This window comes from Gymnodraco acuticeps, unplaced genomic scaffold (genome assembly GCF_902827175.1).
Source record: "Gymnodraco acuticeps unplaced genomic scaffold, fGymAcu1.1, whole genome shotgun sequence".
NCBI classification, from domain to species: domain Eukaryota; kingdom Metazoa; phylum Chordata; class Actinopteri; order Perciformes; family Bathydraconidae; genus Gymnodraco; species Gymnodraco acuticeps.
The window spans coordinates 1,763,886-1,770,181 of NW_022992160.1; positions in this window are offsets into that span (position 1 = coordinate 1,763,886).

Consider the following 6,296-nt stretch of genomic DNA (forward strand, 5'->3'; position numbering starts at 1 on the left):
TACAGACCACTCTTTCCCCATGTAAGTCAATGGGAAAAAGTGTTTCCGGGCCTGGCAACCAAACGGACGTGTAGTACCGCCATTTGGCCACAACAAATATTTTCCTCAGAGTCCGGCGCACTTCCTGGGGGCTTGAGCTGCTCAGGTGGGGGGCATAGAGCCAGAAACACGTCCGCAAATGGGCGTGGACAGCAGCAGCTCATTTGCATTCAAAGCTACAGAATCAGCACTTTTGGAACATGGCTGAAACAGAAATCAAAGAAAGTGCTCACTGCAGTATCAACGATCAATGTGATGATTAGGTATATTCATGTTCACCAGAGGATGAATCATGTGCATTTCAACAATATTACCTTGTCGTTTGCAATATCAACAGCATACATGTTTCATGATATTCTTTTGTAATATGAACTGTAGTGTAAAATCCTTTACTGTGTCTTATTAGTTCACATCCGGTCCTTGTGTGTTTCCCACCTTTGTGATTACCTGCCCCGTCCTGATCAGTTTACTAATTCACTAATCAGCGCGCCTCTATTATTTAGTCTGGCCTCCTTTGTCTATGGCAGTGTGTCTGTTAGTTAGGCTATGTCAAAGAGTGTATAACCTTGCTTTGTGTTACCTACTGATTTGGTGTTTCTTGTTGTTTAATCATTTTGTGATATGGTTATGGTGTTCAATCTAAGTGATATGTCATAGGCTTCAAGAAATAAACATTTCAGCCTCCAGGGACTGGTAGTGTGGTTGTAACCATGTAGTCTTGTTCTTCTTGACTTTTCCCCACTTAAAAATAGTGTTGCCCTCCTTTTCTTAATCGACTCATGAGCAGTAGGTATATTGACTCTGTAAAGGCAGGATGTCCTTTAATGTCGCTGTGCTTTTAAAGACGGGTAATTTACATATTACAAAACAGGCTTGGTTCTTTAAACATATTCCTTATTTTCTACCCATTTCCCCCATAAAAACCTCTGTACAGCAAACAATCCAAAGTCTCCCTTGGAACCAGAAGAATATTTTATTCAGTGAGTTCACATACCTGCACAGGACACATCCAGTCTCTAAAACAATTTTAAAGGTGCAAAATCTGAACCAGCACTGCATGAATAATAGAGGATATGGTAATATGGTGCTAGAAAACGAGGGGTTATCTTGTTTTATCCACACTGTTGATGTGCTTCTGTTACTGCTGCTGGCTGTTGGTGCTTTGCCAGAGGGCCCACCTTTGAAACTCTTAATGAAGACCTGCACTGACAGGAGGAGTGAAGGAGTGACATCTGCTGCACGGCAAACATGACCACAGTCTCAGATATGTTAAAGGAAATACATTATTCAACGTGTGTCTAGGTTAGGCGTTCTCATGAAATGCACCTCCTGTTCCCACTCATTAATCTAATGAATAGAAAAGCAGCTTCAATCGATGGTGTGGTTGTTAGGGAAGAGAAAAGACACACTGATACAATGCAAAAACTCAAACGTTGACTTTAACTAAATAAACATTATTAAGTTGAACCTATTTAAACTTAATATTATTGCTTTAAAGGTTCACCTATTATGCAATATCCACTTGTTCATGTATTTTATACATAAACATGTGTCCCCTCTGTGTAAAGAGATTCTGAAAGTTTCAGGAAAAAAGATTCACTCTTTGTCCTGATCCATTTATATAAAAACCTGTCTGAAAATGAGCTGATCAGATTTTTGCTACTTTGTGATGTCATAATGTTCTTTTGGGTTGTGTTACCATTAGCCAATAACTAACCAAGGTAACACCCCCCACCAGGCCCGGACTGGCCATCGGGAGGACCGGGAGGTTTCCCGATGGCCTGGCCTGCTAAGTGGCCTGCTGGCCTGGGGATTTTTTTTTTAATGTATGTATTGTCAACGCAACGCTGCGCAAATGTGGGTCTGACTCTGCCTCACAGAGGGTGACTGGCTGTCTACATGATGTGGCCTGCCGACCATACACTAAAGCCCTCGATTGGTCTCTGTCATTCAAGCTCAGGATGGTGTGTGTGTACAGTATGTGTGGCACGAGCGAGCGAGAGAGATAGAGCGCACGCACCGGTTACGTGTATTGCTGTTGTTAGCATCTGGTGCTAGCTAGCTGTGCTAATGGATATAAGGAGGAGGAGAGTCCTCTGCTGTCAGACTGAGAGGCTGATGACTACAGCTCAGGTGAGGTAAAGGACTCTGAGGGTTTAGATAGTTAACTTAGTCTGAGTTATCTCAGTGGGTCTCAAACGGTTTGGTCACCATTATGTAAACACATATTTCCATTTGAGGGGGGAGTGATTAGTAAAATATGCATGAATAATAATTAAAACAAATTAACTAGGTGAAAAAAGGTAAGAAACTTTAAAACTTGTTGAGGGCTAAACTAGTCTTTGCTGCTGCCTCAAAGAGGAGCAGGGGAGAGGAGGGAGACAGGAGAGGCTGATTCAGGAGCACAGACACACTCACAACTATAAATGAGCCAAAATCAAATAAATAAACAAGTTTCAATGTTTTTTCATATTGGATATGGTATGTTATTGGTTATGGCCATGTTCTTATGATTTTATGATTATTTAAACATATACAGTTCTGTTTCATATGGGTGTTTCCATATATCTAGTCTCTTTATTTCCCCCTCAAAGTGCACCAGATTGATGCATTTAAAGGTGGGGTAGGTACGTTTCAGAAACCGGCTCGAGTGCACTAAAATTTGAAACTACACAGCCGAAAATAATCCGCCCCTTCCTTCAGACTTCCTTACAGAGCATCTCCTCCAACACACATGAACGCGCAATGCACGCCCAATTACGGCACGCCCAATGAGGGCACGAGATACATTTGTGCGTGCACGAGATGGAAGGCTGACAGACAGGGCGGCAATCCAATCCGTTGGTTATACTTTTTACAGTATTACGGCTTCCACAGATGACATTTTTGTATGTATTTTTTGTCAAAGCACTTCAGATATTCATTGCTATCGGATGTTAAGAGCATTCCATGGAATATAACAACAAGTGTATCTCGAGTCGGTTTCTCAAACTTACCTACCCCACCTTTAACTCCAATATTTAAAAACATATCTTACCGGGGGAGCATGCGATCTAACATCGCTCGTCTGCCCTTGGTCCGGGATGCTAGGATCCAGGTAGACAGTTTTCCGGGGGCGAACTTGTCCCAAGCGGCCACTCTAATCAGGAGGAAGACGCCAACCTCACCAATGGTCCAGCGGGTGGTGCTGGCCTTCGGGCTGAATGATTGGGAGCAGGGGAATCCTACTCTACGGGAGTCCAACTTTTTGAAGCTCTGGAGGGCAGCTAAGGATACATTCCCAAACGCTACGATCCATGTCCCCGTCATCAACATCTCAGCGGAGGCCCCACCGAGGCACAAGGAGAACATCAAGGGATTGAATCAAATTATTTTCCGCACGGGACAGTCGATACCCAAGCTTAGGAGGAGTGCTTTTTCTACAGTGCCGGATCAGGTGCATTGGTCTACGGCTACGGCACAGGCGATTGGTCGTCTTTTTTAGGCTAGCGGTAGGGGGTCCAGACCTACCGTCCTTGGAAGACAGAGCAGTGGTTAACTTATCTTCCACTTTCCGGCCGAGCCACTCGGCCCTGGAGCTATTACGAAAAGGGTTCTCCTTTGTACCGGTGCCTAAAACCTTCAGGCTGGAGAGAGGGGGACTTCAGGAGGATTTGGCCGCGTATCATCGTCGGTTGAGGCTGGTGGCATTCTTCGGCCAGGAACAGAGGGAGGTGGGACCACGGTTCCAGGAGCCATCCGTTTGGGAGCCGGGTGACACAGAGGTACCGTGGGAGCTGTTGGAATTGATCCAGGCAGACCGGGAATCTGCCAAGGGAATTGTTAGAGCCATTTTCTGTGTTGACAATGAGTGTATTATTTTCTTATTAATTTAGATCTTAATATATTCTTTCCATTTATGTATTAGTACCGAATTAAATATTCGGAGAAAAACCTTGATTTACTGCGAGCCACACCTGTGATATAAGGAAGGGGTGGGACTGAGCGTGAGGAGGAAATTGTCTCCAGCAATGAACGGGGAATCGGAACAGTCTTTGACCTCACGTTACACTGATCGTTTTGTTTATTTTGTTTGTTTAAATATATGGAAGTAAATAAATCGGCCGAGGAAGGCAAATAAATCAGCGCCTACAGAGCTTTATTTAGATGGTTTTTAACATGTGAGTCAAGAAGCGGATCCCTGTTGACGTGGCACAGTTTTAAATATGCCACAAGAATGGGCCACGACATAGTCAAAGACTCCGGACCGCTGGAATAACTGATGTTAAAGACGCATCGCTGACTGGAATCCCGGTTTTGTAATTTGTGAATGGAAGAAGGATAGTCCTTGGACAGAGCATAAGGATTGCGCAACAATCAGCTGTTGAGCCATGCGGAGGGCCGCGAGTAAACAAAGGACGGATCAAGAACAGTGAGTAAATGGACTAATATTAGGAATGAGATGAACTCTTAAGCCAGAAGAAAGACATTAAACATGATCGGGATGTGGATATATGCTGGATGCCTGCCAAGATAAAAGGAAACGGAAAGGAGCAGAGAGAAATGTTTGTGACGACGCAATGTTTGGATTAAAGTGCGGATTGAACGATCAAAATAATTGATAAAGTGTTATCCTAAGGACAAGGAAATTATGTCATGATGGCTGAAGAACCTGATAAAATAGAGAATGAGTTAAAAACTCTCATGCGAAGCGCAGAGGGAAACTGGGCGCGTGCACGCGTAAACTGAATGAACTCAGACCACTGCTTGCTGATAGTGGAAATAGTGAAAGGGTGTTACGAGGTGTGGAACAATTAAAAGTGACTCTGGATGAATTTAAAGAAGCTCATGCTGCTGTCCAAATGCTCTTACCTTCTGAAATAAAGGAAAATGAGACGTTGGACTGGTATGAGCCTAAAATGGAAACATTTGAGAATTTCCTAAAGGAAGTGGATTCATGGAACACTTTTCCACCAGACCCTCAGATGCTTATTAATCCTCATGATAGTATCTCCAATGAGTCTAGGATATCAAAATGTTCAAAACAAACAAGACAATCTGCAACTTCAATAGCCTCAGCTCATCTTAAAGTAGCCACGGAGAAAGCTGCATTACAAGCACGGATGTCCACATTAAAACAGAAACAGGCATTGGAAATGAAGAAAACCAGATTACAAGCTGAATTGGAGAGAATGGAACTGGAGGAGCATATAGCTGAATCTGAAGCCAAATTAAAGGTGTTTGACAGGTTTTATGTGGGCCCTGAAAGACATTATACAGTACAGGAAAGAGATGGAATGAATGAATATTTGACAAGCCACATTGCTAAAACATCACTTCACAGCCAACCCAGAGCTCAAATACCTGCACTTGCATTAGACCCCTCTGAACCAGCTCCACTGTTGAGCCCGAGAACATCAGAGCCACCAAGGAGTGAAAGTTCTGAGGAATCAGACTCTAGTAGTCATAGTAGAGATTTGGTAACTGTGATCCAGAGGCAAAATGATATTGCAGATTTACTAATGTTACATCAGAAACAATCCTCACTTCCCTCCAGACAAATACCTGTATTTGATGGTGACCCTTTAAGTTTCCAAACATTCATGTGAGCATTTAAATATGGCATTGAGAATAAAACTAGTTGTGATGATGATAGACTTTATTACCTTGAACAATACACTAGTGGCCAACCTAGGGAACTGGTGAGGAGCTGCTTTCACATGGAACCAGAGAGAGGTTATGCTGAGGCACGAAGACTTCTGAAAGTTCACTTTGGAGATGGATTGAAAATTGCAAATGCCTACATGGGGAAAGCCCTCAACTGGAGCATGATTAAACCTGATGATGGAAAAGCATTACATGCATATGCCCTTTACCTGAGAGGATGCTGCAATGCTATGAAGGAACTAAAAAGCATGGAAGAACTGGATCTTGTATCTACTTTAAAGCTCATTGTGTCAAAACTGCCATACAAGCTGAAGGAAAAGTGGAGAGATACAGCATTCAAGCTTCTAGAACGAAACTAAAGAAGGGCCACGTTCTCTGATCTTGTTGTGTTTATGGAAAAGCAAGCCAGCATTCTGCAAGATCCCCTCTTTGGTGATATTCATGATGTTATGCCATCCCAGAGAGCCATCCCAAAAGCTACTACATCCTACTCCAAACAGCAAATCAACCAACGAGGTAAAAGTAGTAGCTTTGCCATGGCAATAGAAACGAGGAACTGTAACACTGCAAGTCCAAAAAGCTATTAACGACCTGAAAGCCTGGTTACAAAT